Below are 20,878 nucleotides of genomic sequence, written 5' to 3' on the forward strand. Positions count from 1 at the left end.
AATTTTGATTATATTAAATTAAAAAGCTTTGGCACAAACAAAACCATTGTAACCAAGAACAAAAGAAATGTAGTAAATTGGGAAACAATTTTTAAAACTAGTATTGCTAAGAAAGCACTCATTTCTAAAATAGATAGAGAACTGAATCAAATTTATAAAAAACTAGCCATTCCCCAATTGACAAATGGTCAAAAGATAAGCAAAGGCATTTTGAGACATGGAAATCAAAGCTAGCCATAGCCCTATGAAAAATTGCTTTAAATCATTGTTGATTAGAGAAATGCAAATTTAAGCATTTCTGAGGTACCACCACATACCTCACAGATTGGTCAATATGACCAGAAAGGATAATGATCAATTTTGGAAGGGATGTGGGAAACCTGGCACACTAATGCAATGTTGGTGGAGCTGTGAATTGATCCAATCCTTCTGGAAAGCAATTTGGATTTATGTCTAACAGGAAATAAAGATATACATACTCTTTGATCCAGCAATACCACTACTGGGTCTGTATCCTGAAGAGATCATGAAAAAAGGTAAAAAAACTCACACGTACAAAAATATTTATAACAACTCTGTAGTGGCAAGGAAATGGAAGTCAAGGGGATGTACATCAGTTTGGGAATGGCTGAACACATTGTGGTATATGTATATTATGGAACAATATTATTCAATCCAGAAGGATGGGATTTCAGAAAAACCTGGAAAGACTTGTATGAACTGATGCTGAGTGAGATGAGCAGAACCAGAAGAACATCATACACCTTTACGACAACAAGGGATGATGATCAACCTTGATGGACGTGCTCACTCCATCAGAACAATGATCAGGGACACTTTTAGGAGATTGGTAATAGAGAGTACCATCTGTATCCAGAGAAGGAACTGTGGAGCTTAAACAAAGACCAATGATTATTATCTTCAATTATTAAAAAGTTGTCTTATGCATTACATAATTTTGCTATTTCTAATATTTTCTTTCTTCCTTAAAGATATATTCTATCAACATGTTCAATTATGATCTTTGCATATAATGGAAACATATGTAAATACCATATCAGATTATCTTCTGTTTGAGGGGAAGATGGAGCAAAGGGAGAGGGGGGAAAAATTGTAAAAATTCAAAACCTTGCAAAAAATGATTGGAAGAAACTATTGCATTTAATTGGAAAACAAATGAAATAGTTATAAAATTTAAAAAGAAAAACAACATGATTATGGTGGCAATGTTTTTCATGTCTTCATTTTTAACTTATTTCAAATAACATACTTTCTCAATGTGGGGGGTTCTGGTGGGAGGAAGGGAGAGAATTAGGAACTCAAGATTTTAAAAGTGAATGTTGGAACTTGTTTTTGCATATAAATGGGAGAAAATAAAATAATATAAAATATCAAAAAAAAGAAAGAAAAGAAAATCTCAAATGGGGTCAGGAAGAGTTAGATATAACTGAAAATGACTGAACAACAGCTCTTTGACTCCAACCCCATCACTCTATCCACTATACTTTCTAGCTGCCCTGAGTTAATTTACACTTGGATATTATTTAATGTCTTTTTTAAAACACAATTATTGCAAAGTAGTAAATTGGAACTCTAAAATCTAGAATTTGCAATCATACAAACTGGCCTAGTTGAAGTATATATATTTGTAATATTTATAAGTATGTTTTTGCTGAGAAAATTAATAGTTCAAAGGATGGTGTCAAGATGTTAGCACAAGAGCCTTTCATAGGTTAGAGGGGTGGTCCACCAGAGTGAAGAAACATCAACCTCCAAAGAACAGCTCCAGAGCACCTGGGAGATGCAGCTCTTGGCAGCAGAAGTTTCTTGATCTGCACCCTGGGGAACACCCGACACAACTTGGAGAATCAGCATGGAGACCTCTGCTAGAGCAAGCCCGAAGCCCAGGCCTCAGGCCAGTTGCCACAGTCAGTGAGCCCAGATTCAGGAAATGGAAGCTGGAGGCAAGAAGTAGGAGCCTCCAGACAACTAAACCCTGAGTGCTTAGCCCACGGAAGGTAGGGGCACAGAGAGAGACTTCCGAGGTATTTCCTCTGTGGTTGGATCAGGACTCTGGGACTGTGACCACATTCAGATCCTGGTTGAAGTCTAGGATCCCCCCATAAAACAGGGATCCCCCCAGCCCTGTGGTAGAGGGTTGTGCTTGTGGTCATTCACAGACACTGAGAGCAGTCAAAGCCTCACACACTGAGGTCCTTTTGTGGGGATGTCCCAATAATACTGAAAAGCTCAGGAAGCACCCCAAAATCAGGCACAGACTGAGGAAATGAGTAAACAAAGATAAAGAAGAACCAGACTATTGACAAATGCTTTGTCTATGATCCCAAGGAGGATCAAAGTACTCAGTCTGAAGATGAGGAAGTACAAGCTTCTGTATCTAAAGACTTCAAGAAAAATAGAAGTTGGACTCAGGCTATGACAGAATTCAATAAAGATTTGGAAAATCAATTAAAAGAGATAGAAGAAAAATTGGGAAAAGAAATGAAAGAGATGCAGGAAAAACATGAAAACAAAGTCAACACCTTAGTCAAGGAGATCCAAAAGATGCTGAAGAAAATAGCATGTTAAAAACCAGCGTAGGTTAAATGGATAAAACAGTTCAAAAAGTTAATCTATAAAAAGTAGAGTTGGCCAGATGGAAAAGGAGATAAGAAAGCTCTCTCAGGAAAACAAATCCTTCAAATGTAGAATGTAGCTAAAGGAAGCTGATAACTTTATGAGAAATCAAGATACAATACTTCAACACCAAAAGAATGAAAAATTAGAAGAAAATGTAAAACATCTCACTGAAAAACAACTGATCTGGAAAACAGATTCAGGAAAGATAATTTAGAAATTATTGGGATACCTGAAAGTTGTGATCAGGAAAAAAAGCCTTGACCCCATTTTAAAAGAATTACTACAGAATCAATGCCTAGAAATTTTTCAGGTTGAAAAAGTTTGGGGTTTTTTTTGTATTTTTTGTTTTTATTTTTGTTGATCATCTTTCTTTTTGAGGGAAGGTCACAATCCCTAGAATGACAGTTTGTAAGTGATCACAAATGTGATCACAAAAGTGATCACCAGTCTGGAACCACTGTGATCTTATTGATTTAGTTCCATTTTTTTTGAACAGCTAGTGTTTGCATAATTCAATATTAATAAAATTGTAACCAAATAAAGTTGAATTTCTTTTTCTCTAGCATATATGATTTTTCTTTCAACTAAGCCTTGGATTTCTACATTTCCCCACATTCAATATGCATATGAAAACTGAATAATAATTCAGGTAACAAAAATGTTCATATTTGATCTTTCATATATTTTTCCGTATACATAAAATCATAAGCTACATTGGGAATGGTCATAGATATCATTTAGTTCAATCTCATTTGACATTTGAGGAAATTCATGATATCAAAATCAAATATTATGTAATAGAAAGAGGTAATGAAAAGAAAAGCTTGGATAAGTTATAGAACCTCTCTTGATCCTTTTCTTTACCTGCAAAATAGAACAAATAACATAGTATTCACCTCACTGAAGTATTGTAAGGAAAATGCTTTATAAATCTTCAAGTATTAGGAAACAACTTGGTGCACTAGAAGGATTGCAGGAATCAGAGGAGCTGAGTTTTATTCCTGATTTTGAGTTTTACTATCTAAATGACATTTAACTTAAACTCTTTGAATCTCAGTTTCCTCAACTATGAAATTGTCTTGAAGGGATGAGTCTTCTAGGCACAGTCTTCTATCCACTATAACACTTAGTTGTCCAACTCCCAAATTATGTTCAATTAACTCTGAAAGATAGGATGGCAAAATAGATATACCATTAATACAATATTCCAAAACTGAATACCTTATCATATAATTATGATTTTTGAAATAACATCTTACTTTTTGAAAGTCTAAATAAGTATTTTGATTTGTTATTGTAACACAGTATTTCTCAGCTAAGAGTATTTAGAAGTGGAAGTGCAATCCAATTTAATACAATAATCATCTATTTAAAACCTGCTAGTAAAGAGGTATAATATCTTTACAAGTTTTGGGGGGAAGGGAGGGAAGAGGTGAAAATTACTGAAGTTTTTTTTTGAAGAAAAGAGATGTTTTGGGGAAACTGGGGATTATGCAAATTAGAAGGGGAATATTATAAGAAGGAAGATCAGTTATTATTAGAATACTGAAATAATAGAGTTTTGAGGTAATAAGGACCTGAACTTCTGACTCCTTACTTTATTCATTTACAATATCTGAACAAATTAGCAGAAGATTCAGGAAAGAAAAAAAAACAGGAAGATGGGTAAAAATCATTTTTAAATCAAAATGTATTTATTTATTTTTCCAACTACAACAAATATAAATTTTAACATTCATTTTTATGTAAGAGTTTGATTTCCACAATTTTTCTCGCTCCCTCCCTTCCACACCCCTTCCCCTTGACAGTAAGTATAGGTATAGATTATGTATGGTTATACATGAATAACTTTGTTAAGCACATTTCTTGTGAAAGAAGAATCAGAACAAAAGGGAAAAACATGGAGAGAAAAAAGTATAAAACACTTTTTAAATGGAAAATAGTATGCTTTTTTTTCTAGGATTCAGATTCCAAAGTTCTTTCTCTGGCTATGGATGGTGGTTTCCATCCTAAATGCTTTAGAATTGTCTTTGATCATTGTAATACTACTAAGTCTATCATAGTTGATCATCATAAAATGTTGCTGTTAATATGTACTATGTTTTCCTGAACACTTCACTCAGCATTAGTTTATGCAAATCTTTCCATGCTTTTCTCAGGTCAGGCCACTAATGATTTTTTACTGAACAATTGGATTCCATCACATTTACATACCACAATTTGTTCAGCCATTCCCCAATTATTGGATTTCCCTTCAAATTCCAATTCTTTGCCTTTACAAAAGGAGCTGTTATAAATATTTTTGTTCATGTGGAAACTTTCCCCTTTGTTAGATATCTCTTTGGGATACAGACCAAGAAGTGGAATTACTACATCAAAGGATATACACAGTTTTATCCTTTTTTAGCTTAGTTCCAAATTGTTCTCCATAATAGGTGGAGTAGTTCACAACACCACCAACAAGGAATTTGTTTCCCAGTTTTCCCATATCCTTTTGAATATTTATCATTTCCTATTTTATCATATTGAAGATGTAATAGGTATGAGGTAGTACCTCAGAGCTATTTCAATTTGTATTTCTCTAATCAATAATGATTTAGAGAAATTTTTCATATGACTATAGTTTTAATTTCTGACTAAAAATTATCTATTCGTTTCATTTGACCTTTATCAATTGAGAAATGGAATTATTTTTATAAATCTGACTCAGATTTTCTATTTATTTTAGAAATGAGTCCTTTACCAGAAACACTAGCTGTAAAAATTGTGCAAAACTTTTTTAATTTAAGATAATCAAAATTAGCCATTTTCCATTTTATAATATTATCTATTCTCCATAGATCAGACAGGTTTTGTTGTTCTCCTAATTTGCTTATGGTACCACCTTTTTTGTTTGAATCCTTCTAACCATCCAATCTTATCTTGGTATAGAGGAGAGTTGTTGGTCTGTGCCTAGTTTCTGACATACTATTTATCCAGTTTTCCAAACAGCTTTAAAAAAAAGTGAATTCTTTTTTTAAATAGTGAGTTCTTATCCCCAAAGCCAGAGACTTTGAGTTTATCAACCAGTAGTTTGCTATTGTGATTACTACTGTTTCTTATTAAACCCAATCTAGTCTACACCAATTTTTAGCCAGATTTTATGACTTCTGCTTTATAATTTTAAATCTAGTATTGGTAGGCCACCATCCTTTACTTTTTTTTACCTTAATTCTCTTGATATTCTTGACCTTTTGTTTCTCCAGATGAATTTTGCTACTATTTTTATAAAATAAATTTTTGGTTGTCATTTTTTATTAAATTAGTTCAGCCCTCCCATGGACATTTTTCCAGCTATTTGGATCAGATTTTATTTCTATCAAAATTGTTTTGCAATTGTGCTCATATAGTTTCTGGGTTTCGTCTTTGGAAGAAGACTCTCAAATATTTTATGTTCACTACAGTTACTTTAAATGGAATTTTTCTTTTTATTTCTTGCTGCTGTGCTTTGTTGGTTATGCAAAGAAATGCTAATGATTTGCGTGTGTTTAATTTACATTCTTTAACTTTGCTAAATTTATTAATTTTTTTCAAGTAGTTTTAGTTGATTTTCTAGGATTCCATCATATCATCTGAAAAAAAATGATAGTTTTGTTTCTTCTTACTTATTCTAAGTTCTTCAATTTCATTTCTTCCATTGCTAAAGCTAACGTTTCTAATATGAAACTGAATAATGGTGGTGACAATTGGAATACCTGTTTCACCTATAATCTTACTGGGAAAACTTCGAGCTTATCCTTACATGTTATGCCTTGTTGTTGGTTTTAGATAGATACTGCTTATTATTTTAAGGAAAACCCAATCTATTCTTATGCTTTCTAGTGTTTTTGATAAGAATGAGTGCTGCATTTTGTTGAAAACTTTTTCATAATCTATTGAGGTAATCATAAGATTTCTGTTAGATTTATTATTGATATAGTCAATTATGCTGATAGTTTTCTAATATTAAACCAGACCTGCATTCCTGTTATAAATCCTACATTCTAATGATAATTTGCTGTAATCTCTTAGTTAATATTCTTGAAATTGGTCTATAACTTTCTCTGTTTTGACTCTTCTTGGTTTAGATATCAGCATAGCATTGGTGTCATAAAAGGAATTGGCAGAACTGTTTCTTCACCTATATTTTCAAATATATATGAATTAGAATTAATGACCTGACTTCAAATCTTGCCATGTCATCCAGGGACATAACTGCTCAATATTTCAGTAATCTTTCTAAGAAGAGCAAAGAAGATTATGACTTTCACTAGCAGAAGAAGTTTCCTTAACTGATATTTTCCTGTGTTAAATGACATGTCCTCCTCCTTCATAATTCAAGGGTCAAATCTCTTCATTATAATTACACCAGATCATTTTAATGTTATTTTCATTTTTATTACTATACTCAGTATAAAGTTAATGCTAATAACTGCATCAATTGAAATAAATCTCAATTTTCTCTTAAAAGTTTATATTTGTCAACTACTATGGCACAAAATTATACCATTACATGTATCTATTTAAATATTTGTTCAACCATTTTATAATCCCCCCCATTTCATAAGGTTTCCCTAATGGGTGTGTGGTCAGAGGATAAAAGTCAAAGTATGTGTGCATGTGTATGTGTGTGCATATATATGTATCTGTCTATATACATATATATACACTATATACATATAATAAATTATGTATAATATATGTATGTAGGATGACATTTATTGGAAATGGGTGAACAAATAATGGTATACAAATATATGGACATTTACATATAAATATGTGCATATAATAGATATCTATATACCAATATAAAAGTATTTATAGGCATCTATCTATCTATCTATACATACATCTAAGACATGCATGTGTAAATATACACATCCATATATGTACAAATACATATATATATATATATATATATATATATATATATATATATTTATCCTTATTTGGTATATGCCTAGCTGTAGTATTTCTAGGTTAAAATTTTTTCACATAGTTAAAAAATTAATTTCCTTAGTATCTGAGTCAAAATTTGACCTCGTGAAAGTAAATTTTCCTGATTTCAGGGCTCCTGCTCTATTCACAGAACCATGTGACTGCATTATCTTACTACTATTGCTGCTAATTGTAAAGATTATTGTATTTATTTTTGTCTTTGCCAACTTTCTTGATGTGAGGTAAAACTGGAGATATTTAAATTAGCAGTTCTCTTTTAGTGAAGCAGAGTATTTTTTTCATATGGCTATTGGTAACTTGCCCTTATTTTTAACTATTTATTCATATCTTTGACTATTATCTATTCAGTCTTAAATATTCAAATTAATTACTTGTAAATCTTGGATATCAGATCTTTATCAGATATGTTTGACATAAAATATTTTCATAAATCAATAGTTTCATTTCATAGCCCATATTTTTGAATAATGGTGTATATATTATAGAATTATAGCAATCACCATCATTTCACAAATTAAAATACATTGAAACCAGCACCCCTCAAAAACCCTTATACCATTTTCACGAGAGCAAAATAAACCTATTATTGAAAACAAAGAACAAAAAGGGAAGGATTATAGTTGTCTTCAACTCACCAGAGTCTTTTTTCTAAAAATAAAGGAAAAGAAAAATTATGAAAACAAATCCACTACATGTGTTCTGGACCTTCTCACTACCAATGAAATTTTAGTTTATGTAACGAAGATGATTAGAAGATAAAGTCTAGATGTTTTGTTAAGATTCCACAAAGAATGTTAGAAAATTATTTTATTGAAGGAATGCCCAGGAAAGGCATGAGTTAATGAGATGAAGAAAACTATTTTCAGCATTATGTAAGAATAATTATAATCATTCTTATTTAGTAAAAGAATTTCTCAAGATATTCATTATGTATAGTAGCAATTTAAGTGGGAAATTAAAAAATAAAAATGTATAAACATAGTCTTAAATATAAATTATAAAATTATATATCAATCATAATTTTCTATTCATAAGAAATGAAAATTCCTTCATAAAATACTTATTTGTAGTTATTTTCTCCTTGATAACTACCCTTCCAATATATTTGGCCTGAATTTCATCATGTGCAGGACCCTATACAGAATGGGCACACTTAAGAAAATTTGTTTCCTCCTCTATACAGAATTTTAATTGTTTTTGCTAGGGTCCAAATTAATTCCATCCACAAGTAAGATGATTCACATCTGATGAAGGGAAAGGCAAAAGATCTGTGGCTACTAGCATGTCGACCTCAGCAGGACTCAGCCACAGCACAGACTACATCATGACACCTATACACATGTTCTAAGGCTGATTAATGGGCTGTCACTTTATTTGTTGACTGGTGAATTATTTATACTTATAAACTGTTAAATAATTTAGAACTGATATCTTAAATTACAGCTGAGAGTGACAAGGAGAAGGTGGCATAAAGCTCCAACTGGGGATCAATGTCCTTATTCTCATTGAATTTTGGAACACATTTTCTGCTGACTGTTCTCAGAAAAGGGGGAGAAAAAGAAAAGAAAACTATGTTGATTTGGTATTGCATGTTAGAGAGAACATGTTTCAGTAATCAAAGAGAAAGTTGCTTTAAACCAAAAAGAATGCGAAATTACTCTGAAGGAACCAACATTTCCATATGAAATGAAAATCATTGTCTTAAAAAAACTGCAATATAAAAGCTAATTATAGTATTTGCTTTTAAAATTCATTTCAAAGCATTTTATCTAGCCATTGTTACCACAAAGGATTTGGAGACATATTGATTTTGACCTATAACTAGTCCACTACCTAAGTAACACTTACCCACTTACCTAAATATATATGTGTGTATATATATATATATATATATATATATATATATATATATATATATATATATATATATATATATGTATATCATTTGCTTTCTCTCTCTCTCTCTCTCTCTGTCTGTCTCTGTCTCTCTCTCTCTCTCTCTCTATATATATATATATATATATACATTTGTGTACATATACACTCAAATATAGGTATATAAAATATATGTATATACACACAAATATAGGTATATAAATATAGGAATCTTTCTATTTATGTATCATCTATTTTGTTTTTTCAAAAGAAAACAAATTCATTTAAAATGAGTTGAGAAGAAAATGCAAGTGAAGATGAAAGGTTTCTAAACATGAACACAAGCAGAATTTCAGAATTTCTAAAAGTACTGGAGGTTACCAGTAAAAAACATTTCTTATGTTGAAGTTATCTATGGAATTGGGGAAGCGAAGAATTTGTGGAGAAACAATGATGACGTAAAGGAAGGCAAGGAAGCAGAGAAAGGCAAAGGAAGATGAAAGAAGGGAAGGAAGGAGAGAGAAGGGAATTTTTCATTTTTGCTGGGAATTACCAGGTGCTTAGCAGTTAAGGGAAAGTACACAGATACTAAAAAGATAGCTTGAGTTGTTCAAGCAATATTCCCAATTTCAGTAATCAAATGATTGATTAATCAATAAATATTTATTAAACATTTACCATGACTCAAACATAGTTCTAAAGCCTGGAGTTATAAAGAAAAAGAAAGATCATTTTCCTGTAATCATTAACATCCCAATATCCAAGATACATGTGATGGATCTAATAGGACAGCAAGCAAGTTTTTTATTTTTAATAGTATTTTATTTTTCTCAATTACATATCAAAATTATTTTAACATTCTGTTTTTAAAAGATTTTGAGTTCTAAATTTTTCTCTTTCCCTCCACCTACTCCCTCTTGCAAAACTAGTAGGCAATTTGGTACAGGCTATATATGTGTTCACATGTTAAACATTTTCATAGTAGACACAGTTGTGAAAAAGGAAATGGATCAAAAGAAAAAAACAAAAATTAAAGTAAATGAGAATAATATGCTTTGAGGTGCATTTAGAGGCATCACTTTTTTATCTGAACATGAATATCATTTTTCTTTATGAGTCCTTGCTTCATTGCGTTTCTAAGACTGGAAGCATTTATAGTCGACCACCACACAATGTTGCTGATATTATGCACATTGTGTTCCTGATCCTGCTCATATCAGTTTATACAAGTCTTTCCAGGTTTTTTTCTGAAGCCTACTTATTCATAATTTCTTATTATAGACAATATTATTTCCAAATAATATTATTTCTATACAATAGTGTTATATAATAATTATAATTCTATAAAATAATTACAATAATTATTTATATATAATAATATATTTATATATTAGTATAACCATTTCCCCAACTGATGGATATGTCCTCAATTTATAATATTTTTCCATAATATAAAGGGCTCCTACAAATATTTTTGCACGTATAGGCAATTTCCCCTCTTTTTTGATCTATTTTTTTAATGAAATATTTTATTTATTTTTAATTTTACAAATTTAAGCCTATTCTTGCTTCCCTCCCCCGACCCCCCACAGAAGACAGTCTGTTGATCTTCACATTTTTTCCATAGCATGCATTGATCTAAGCTGAATGTGATGAGAGAGAAATCATATCCTTAAGAAAGAAAAATAAAGTATAAGAGATAGCAAAATTACATAATAAGATAACTTGTTTTCTAAATTGAAGGTAACAGTCTTTGGTTTTTGTTCAAACTCCACAATTCTTTCTCCGGATACAGATGGTATTCTCCATTACAGTTAGCCCAAAATTGTCCCTGATTGTTGCGTTGATGTAATGAGCAAGTCCATGAAGGATGATGATCACCCCCATGTTGCTATTAGGGTATACAATGTTTTCTGGTTCTGCTCATCTCACTCAGCATCAGTTCATGCAAATCCTTCCATGCTTCCCTGAATTACCATCCCTCCTGGTTTCTTTTTTTTAAATTAATATAACTTTATTTGTACACTACTAAAATATTCTTGTTTAAGAGTTAACATAATACCCCCTCCCCCACAAAAATGTAGAACCTCATGAGAAATAAAGTAAAAGAAAGAGAAAAAAAATGTGTTTCAGTCTGTGTACTGATACCACCAGCTCTGTCTCAGGTGGATCACATTCTTTATCATAAGTCCATCACAGAAGTTACTTCCATATTTTTCCACAGTTGCTGTTGCTGATAGTAATTCCCTTCATCCATTCCTTCCCACTACCATCAATTACATTTTCTCTCTCCTTTCGCTCTATTCCTTTTCTAAAATGTGTTGTAGGGTAGCTGAGTTACACAGCAGATAGAGCACTGGCCCTGGGACCATGAGGCACCCAAGCCCACATATAACCTCAGAGAACCAGCAACCACCAGGCACCATGGTCCTGGACAGGCCATCAAATCCTAGCACCTTGCAAAAAGTAAAAGAGAAAATGTGTTATATCTGACTATTCTCTCCTATGATGCACCCTCACCTCTATCACCCAAATCACCCCCTTACCCCTGTCCCCCTTCTCTCCTTTGTATTCTAGATGTCTATACCCTATTGAGGGTGTATACTGTTTCCTCTCTGAGTCACTTCTGATAAGAGTGAAGGTTCCCTCATTCCGCCTCACCTTCCCCCTTCCATATTGTTGCAAAAAATATCATTTGTTTGATATATCTTAGCCTATTCTATCACTCCTTTGGCTTACTCCCAGTATATTTCCCTTTTAGCCACTGGCTCGATTTTTATAATAACTTATATCTTCCAATTCAGCTCTCTCCCGTGCTTTATCTATAAAATCTCCTTCTACCTGCTCTATTAAATGAGAAAGCTCATATGAGTATTATCAGTATCATTTTTCTATGCAGGAATACATTCAGTTCATCATCATTAAGTCTCTCATAATTTACCCTTCTCCTCTGCTCTCTATGCTTCGCCTGAGTCCTTTGAAGGTCAAACTTTTTGTTCAGCTCTGCTCATTTCACCAGGAACATTTGAAATTCCCATGTTTCTTTAAAAGTCCATCTTTTCTTCTGGTAGAGGATGTTCAGTTTTGCTGGTGAGTTAATTCTAGGTCACATTCCAAGGTCCTTTGCCTTGTGGAATATTATATTCCAAGTCCTAAGAGCCCTTAATGTAGTTGCTTCTAAGTCCTGTGTTACCCTGACTACAATATTTGAATTGTGTCCTTCTAGCTGCTTGTAATATTTCTCTTTGATCTGGGAGTTCTGGAGCTTGATTATAATATTCCTGAGTTTGGGGGGCTTTTTTTTGGATCCTTTTCCAGGGGAGATTGGTAGATTCTCTCAACTTCTATTTTGCCCTCTGCTGCTAGAATATCAGGGCAATTTTCCTGTAGGAATTCTTTAAAAATGAGATTAAGACTTTTTTTCCAGATCATGACTTTCAGGTATCCCAATAACTTTTAAATTATCTTCCCTAAATCTGTTTTCCAGATAAGTTGTTTTTTCAGTGAGATGTTTTACATTTTCTTCTAATTTTTCATTTTTTTTGGTGTTGAAGTATTGTGTCCTGATTTCTCATAAAGTCATCACTTTCCTTTATCTCCATTCTATATCTGATAGATTTGTTTTCCTCAAAGAGCTTTCTTATCTCTTTTTCCATCTGGCTAATTCTGCTTTTTAAAGCACTCTCCTCCTCAATAACTTTTGGACTGTTTATCCATTTGACCTAAGCTGGTTTTAAACAAGTTATTTTTTTCAGCATTTTTTTGGATTTCCTTAACTTAGCTGCTGATATTATTTTCATGTTTTTCCTACATCTCTCTCATTTCTTTTCCCAATTTTTCTTCTATCTCCCTTAATTGATTTTCAAAATCTTTTTTTGAACTCTGTCGTAGCCCGAGTCCAACTTCTATTTATTTTTGAAGTCTTTAGATGCAGAAGCTTGTACTTCCTCATCTTCAGATTGATTATTTTGGTCCACCTTGGGATCATAGACAAAGTATTTGTCAATGATCAGGTTCCTTTTTTTCCTATTTATTCATTTCCCCAGCCTGTGCCTGGTTTTGGGGTGTTTCCTGAGCTTTGGAGTTTTATTGGCTTACCCCCACAAGGACCTCAGTGTGTGAGCTTCTGATTGCTCTCCTGGTCTGTGAATGACCACAAACACACTGCTGTACTATGGGACTGAGGTGGGGGGGAGCTTTTCTATGGGGGCCCTAGACTGCCATCAGGATATGAATGTGGTCAGAGCCTCTGAGCCTTTTCCAGGGACAGAAGACAGACTTTGGAAGCCTTTCTCCAATCCCTTTCCTTCAGTGCTCTGAGCACTCAGGGTGGAGCTGCCTAGAGGTTCCTGCTTGCTGGCTCCATGGGCCTGCTTCTGTTTACTGGATCTGGGCTGCTGTGGCCATAAATGAGTGCAGTGGCTGTGCTGAGTGCTTGAGTGCTACGATCATGCTGAGTTACAGAACTGCGTTGTGGGCCTGGGCTTCACACTCTCTCTAGCAGAGATGTCCCTGCTAATCTTGGTGCTCCCTGGGGTGCAGGTTAGGAAACTGCTTCTGCTCCCAGAAGCCATGGCTCCCAGGCACCCTGGTACTGTTGCTGGGAGGCTGAAGTTTCTTCACTCTGGTGGCAACACCCTTCTAACCCACTGGAACAGAGTTTTTACACTATTTTCCAGGTTACTTTGGGCTGGAGAATTGCCTCACTGGATCTTTCTGTGGGTTCTGTCTCTTGAAAATTTAGAGTCATAATTTTAAGATTTTTGAAATATTTTGGAGACACGGAGGAGAGGCTCTTCTTCTGTTGCTAACTCAGCCCTGCACCCCCAGAATCCCCTTTTATGATTTCTTTGTGTTACAGACCTATATTGGTGGATCAAGAATATGCTCAATTTGGTTGCCCTTTGACCATAGTCCCAAATTGCTCCTTAGAATGGTTGGCTTAGTTCACAACTTCACCACAGTGAATTAGCATCCTATTTTTCCCACATCCTCCTCAATGCTTATAATTTTTCTTTTTTTTCCATCAAATTGGCCAAAACGGTAGGTGTCAGGTGCTACTTCAGAATTGTTTTAAATCATATTTTTCTAATCAAAAGTGATTTGGACCACTTTTTTTCCTATATTTATAAAAAAATTGATTTCTTCATCTAAAAACTGCCTTTTCATAGTCCTTGACCATTTTTCATTTAGGGAATGATTTGTATCATTTTAAATTTGACTCATTTCAGTACATGTTTGAGAAATGATGCCTTAATCAAAAACATTTTTCTAGCTTTCTGCTTTTCTTCTAATCTTGGTTGTGTTGGTTTGTTTGTGCAAAGATTCTCTGATAAATATAATAAAAATTATCTATTTTACATTTCATACTGTTCTCTATGTTTTTTTTTACCTATAAACCTATAACTCACTAAACTTCTTTAAGAATTTAAATGCATTTTTTCCAAAACAATTTTAAATGAAGTCTCTAAACAGACCCTAAACTGACCTAACACTCAAAAACTCAGAGTGAAACACGTTCTCAACTCAAGATGTGAAACAAGTTCTCAACTCAAGATAAGTAAAGGTCTGTCTCATGGGGAGAAAAGGAATATAATCCAGCATAAGCTAGAGAGCTGGAAAGCACTCTTAGACTCAGTGCAGCTCAGGTCTGGGTTCAACAAGCTGAGGCAGGCTAGCAGTGACAGTTCCAATCTCAGCTCAGAAGTTCAAGCCCAACTAATGTTGGGGCCATAGGAAGCACTGGGTTAGGCCAGCTCAGAAGTTCTCAAGCTCAAGTAATGATGGGGTCACAGGAAGAACTGGGTTAGGCTAACTTCTAGAATCTGAAAGGTCATAAGCAAGCATTAAGCCAGGGGCCAGTTCCCTGACACCAGCAAAAAATCTTGGTCCTGTGTCCTTTTGCTCCAGGAGCAGAAACCAACTATCAAAATGAGAAAAAAAATACCCAAGCAAGTGCTTATCATAAAAATGTTATTATTCTGAAAAAGGCAATAAAGATGACATCTCAGAAGAGGAGAACAGTAACAAAATGTCCACATCTTAAGCCTCAAGGAGGTTTTTGAATTGGTATTAATACAGTAAAACAACTTGAAGAGTACAGAAAGAATTTAAAAATTTTAAAAACCAAAGAAAAGAGGAAGAAGAAAAATGGAGAAGAGTGAGAGTCATGCAGGAGAATTATCAAAAATTGAAAAAAAGACAATTAATAGTAAAATTGGTCAAATAAAAAAAAAAGAATCAACTCCACCAAAAGTAAAATTAACCAGTTGAAAAAGGAAATACAAAAAGTAACCAAAGAAAATCAACCTCCCATCCCAAAAATAATTCAAATGCTATACTACTTGATGCATATGTTAAGTACTGATATTACATCAATATCTATGGCACCTTTTCACAAGGTATTTCTTTCCTTTTCTCCTTTAATTGAGTCTATTCCTGCTTTTGTGATGTTTGAAATTGCTAACTCTGATTTTTTTGTCATTGTTGTTAAAGTCTAATAGATACTGCTCTAGCTCCTTTCCTTTACTCTGTATGTCTCTCTACTTCAACTGTGTTGCTTGTAAACATTTTGTAAGATTCTGCTTTTTGATCCACTCTACTGTCTGCCTTTATTTTATGCATGTTCATTCAATTCACAGTTAGGATTACTACTGTATTTCTCTCTATCCTGTTTTTTTCTCCTGGCTATCCTTTCTCTCCTTCTCTTTTTCCCTCATCAAAAGTATTTTACTTCTATCACATCACTCAGTCTGCCCTTCTTTCTGTCAATCTCCTCCTTTTATTTAATCTTCACTCCACCTACTTTCTTCCCGGGTAAGATAGATTACTAATTTCAACTGCTTGTGCATATTATTTCCTCTTTGAGCCAATATTGATGAAAGTAAGATTCAAATGATACTCATTGCCAACCCTCCCATACTTTCCTCCATTTTATAGGTGTTTTTAGTGCATCATCATCATGTGAAATAATTTACTTCATTCTACTTCTCTCTTCTTTTTGCACTCATTGTATTCTTGTTGCTCAACCCTAAATTATTTTATAACATTCCCTCAAATTCACTTTATTCTCATATAATTTGTATATTTTTAAAATATTCTAGAATAAATGAAACTTTCTTTAAAATGATAGGTAGTTTCTAGGTCAGGGGACTGGTCCCTGACTTAATGTTTACTTATGAACTTTCAGGTTCTAGCTAATCCAGTCCTTCCTGTGGCCCCAACATTACTTGGGCTTGAACTTCTGAGCTGAGGTTGGAATCCTCACTGCTATATTACTACCATATATATATATATATATATATATATATATATATATATACATATATATATATTCCTTCTAATTATATTATTAAATAGTTTAATTTTTAAGAATTGTAAGTATCATCTTCTCATATAGGAATATAAACAGATATGTTTTCTACTGCCTTTTCCCATTTTTTAGACTTCTCTTGGGTCTTGATATATTAGATATTAGATATGGTTATCTCAATTGATACAGAAAAACTTTTGATAAACTACACTATTAAAATCCTACTAAAAACACAAGAACATAGGAATAAATGAAACTTTCTTTAAAATGATAGGTAGTTTCTATTTAAAACCATCAGCAAGCATTATCTTTAATGGGAAGAAGCTAGAAGCATTCCCAGTAAGATCAGGTTTGAAACAAGGATGCCCATTATCACCATTATTATTCAATATTGTCCTAAAAATGTTAGTTGTAGCAATAAGAGAAGAAAAAGTAATAACCACTACAGGTTAAAAAATAAATCTACATAAATCATTAGTATTTCTATATATGACCAACAAAGCCTAGAAGCAAGATATAGAATGAGAAATTCTATTCAAAATAACCATAGATATATAAAATATTTGGGAGTCTACCTGCCAAGAAAAAACCCAGGAACTCTAGAAACACAATTCAAAAAACATTTTTCATACAAATGAAATTACAATAAACAGCTACAAAAATATCAATTGCTCCTTGCTAGACCAAGGTAATATTATAAAAAAAATCACAATTCTACCTAAGCATTAGACAAATGCATATTATATAATATATAAATATCTTGATATTTTGGATATTTATTCTAGTGATAAATTCCTATGTGTGATTTGCTTTACTGATACAGATCACGAAATGCTATCCAATTGTCATATCAGTCAAACTACCAAAAATATTTTATATAGCTAGACAAATATAAATATATATATATATGTATATATATATATATATATACATATATATATATATATATTTATATAAATTTTGCTAGGCTAGTAGCCAGCGTTGACATTTTGTGGTTCTCTGGAAATGCATGGATGCCAAGAATTTTAAATGTATCTCTTTAATTTTCCTGAGTTAAGAATGTTTTCTTGCAATTTCATCTTCCCAATCATAGGAGAGTGCTAGAGTTCTGTTTCTGAACTCTCATCTCCTCTTAGTATTAAAAAACTGAAACAAAACCAAAAATATAATGCCACATTTTGGATAGACACCTCCTGTTTCCATATTGCAATAGAGTCTAACAAAGGAACTTTGAGAGAGAGAAAAATGTTTCAATGTAATTGGCTTTCCTAGGTAATTCTAGATATTTTATTTATTGTATTTAAAATATTATTCTGAGAAAGAATCCATAGGCTTCCTGCCTAAAGAGTCCATGACAAAAAAAATGACAAAGTAATCATTCATTCTCATAGTAGTGAATAAAGTACAAAACACTGATTTAATGTCTTCTCTAGAACTTATTAAATAACAATCCACCAAAATCCTTTGCACTTTTTTATTTGTAACATTTATTGAAAATGGTAGCACAGGAAACTGTTAAAGGTGACTAAAATCTATGTTATGCAATTAACATATGTATTCTGTTTCTAAGCTTTTTTCTTTAAATTTTCAAGACTAATATTTACTTTATGAAGGAAACTTCATGTATCTACCTATTTATAATTTTCACAAGTACACTTGAATTCAATTCTTTTAAACAAATATTTATTTTAAGTACTATGGTGTAGTAAATGGGGAGCTAAACTCCAAATCTGAGATGAGTTCAATTGTTGTCTCTTGTGCACACTAAGTTTGAAATTATAGGCTAGTCAACCTAATATTTCAGTGCCTCAAACAACTCTTTATGACTAACAGTTGCATAAGAGTTGTTGATTTGTATTGCTAAAGGGAATTACATACAGAGACTTCTTTGTCACTGGAAAAATAGAAAGAAACCAACATGTCTAGATATGCACATATGCATATATATTTATATATCATTTACTACAGATATTCATGTATTTGTGTAATGTTTATATATTGATCTAGATAGATATTTAAATTCAAGCTTCTGCTTAGTCTTACTGATTCAAAAGTAGGGCTTCAAGGAACTTACATTATAAAAAGAAGAGACTGGTACAAGTATATAAATAACTATGATACAAAGGAAAGTGCTATTAGGATATAAAAAATTAATCAAAGTGGAAGAAGAAATTTAAGGAAAAGGTTTCATTTGCAAGAACCAGAAGCAACTGTTTCACCACACACACACACACACACACACACACACACACACACACACACACACACACACACTTACTTCAATTAATATAATCGAAAAAGGCTGAGATACCTCAATGGAGGTATTTACAAGAATCAATCAATAAAAGAACATAATTTAATTTTAATATATATAAAAAAACATGTTCTTTGTCTAGATACCTTAATCAGGCAAGAATGTCCTGTTTACTGAATCATTGAAGCAATCAATCAACCAAGGTTTTAAACTTGATGCTATATTACATAATTCATTAGTCAATTACACAGAATAATAAGGCTTTTAGTTATTGGATTTTTTGGCTACTAGAGAATAATGATGTCACACAGAAAATATTTTTTATGATTAGCTGAATCAGAAACACCTTTGGTTGAAGTTTGACACTCCATGTCCCATCTCTTTACATTTATACCCTGATCTGCCTTAGAGAGTCCCTCTATTCTTTCAAGCAATACCTTGTACTCGAAGAATTTCTTAATTCTTCCAGATTGGTGGGCCATCCTATCCAAACTACTTCTTTATATTTATTGTATTTATATTCTTATATAATTTTCTATTTTCTTCACTAGAATAGAAACTCATAGAATTGTGTCCCTAGGACCTTTTATGGTGTCTGGTATCTGATAAATATTTAATAAATGATTTTTGATTGATTGATTGAATTTTTCTTACCTACTTATTTTCATGTTTCCATAACCAAAGTGTCCTGCTAGATAGTGGTCAATTCCATTGTCAAGTGTTAATGATTGTTCATGATTGATCATGTTGCAGTGTTTGATACTTCATTGGATCATTATGTGGTCCTGTGGATTGATTTCTGTTTAATGATAAATAAACTCTCCTCCCCCCAACCTTTTGACCCCAGGCAGGTTAGGCAAATAAAGCTTAAACTGGGTAGTTTCTGAATTACTTAATTGATCAGGGAAATGCTTACTACTATATAAAAAAGAGACAAGAATCTTGGGATTCAGGAAATGACTGTATGACTAATATAACATAACCATTCCAGGTGCTCTTCACCCAATAAGCAAACTGGGTAAGTTAAATTAGTGATAAACTTCTTTGATTCATTTATGACACCTGAAAATGATGATTATTTATAAATATATAAAGATATCCAACTGAGACATCCTATAAATATGTTAAATATCAATATCTTATATCTTTGTTTCTGATCTTTAACACTTCTAATGAAATCTAAAGGGGATATGAGAAGAAAGAAATAGTAGTAGTTGCGGTAGTAGAATCAGCAGCAGCAGCAGCAACAGAAGCAGCAGAAGAAAAGATTTAAAAAATTTTTTTGACTGTCTTTTAGTTCTTAAAAATAAAATCATGTGATTAAGGTTAAAAGTCCACAGTCTACTAGACATAAGATTTCTCTTATGAATTATAGTAGCCTTTTGGGAATTTTTAAAAATTTTGGGTTTTTTTTAGAAGCAGAAAATGGAGGGTACCTATTGTGAATTAATGTAGTAACCCACAATTTTATATAGGAAACTTTTATAGGTAAAATTCTTTGGATCTCCTTCATTCTACTGTTACCCATAAGCAACAGCTAAGATTGTTACTTAAAAATCAGATGGATACTTTATCAAACAGTAGCAGCAAATAAAAGAAGTACCAAAGAATCTACCTTTTATTTTTTAGATCCAATTACTAAGGTTCAGTATTACCTTGGTCAATATCATATCACTGATCAATAAAAAATCTGAAAAAGAATCCTTTTTGTATTCACTCCTAATTAAAAAATTATATTCCTATCACATTTTTGAAAAGATAAATTAGCTGATTATTGAAGCATGCCAAAGATTATATTGTCAATTGTCAGGATCCCAAAT

General features: G+C 32.5%; 1 long non-coding RNA gene across 1 annotated transcript in view; it reads right to left on the bottom strand.

Annotated features, from left to right (window-relative positions):
* Nucleotides 1-20,878, bottom strand: part of LOC141491965 (uncharacterized) — a 256,546-nt gene that overhangs the window by 104,608 nt on the left and 131,060 nt on the right. The window lies entirely within an intron of this gene.

The sequence above is a fragment of the Macrotis lagotis genome, chromosome 6, assembly GCF_037893015.1.
Source record: "Macrotis lagotis isolate mMagLag1 chromosome 6, bilby.v1.9.chrom.fasta, whole genome shotgun sequence".
NCBI lineage: Eukaryota > Metazoa > Chordata > Mammalia > Peramelemorphia > Peramelidae > Macrotis > Macrotis lagotis.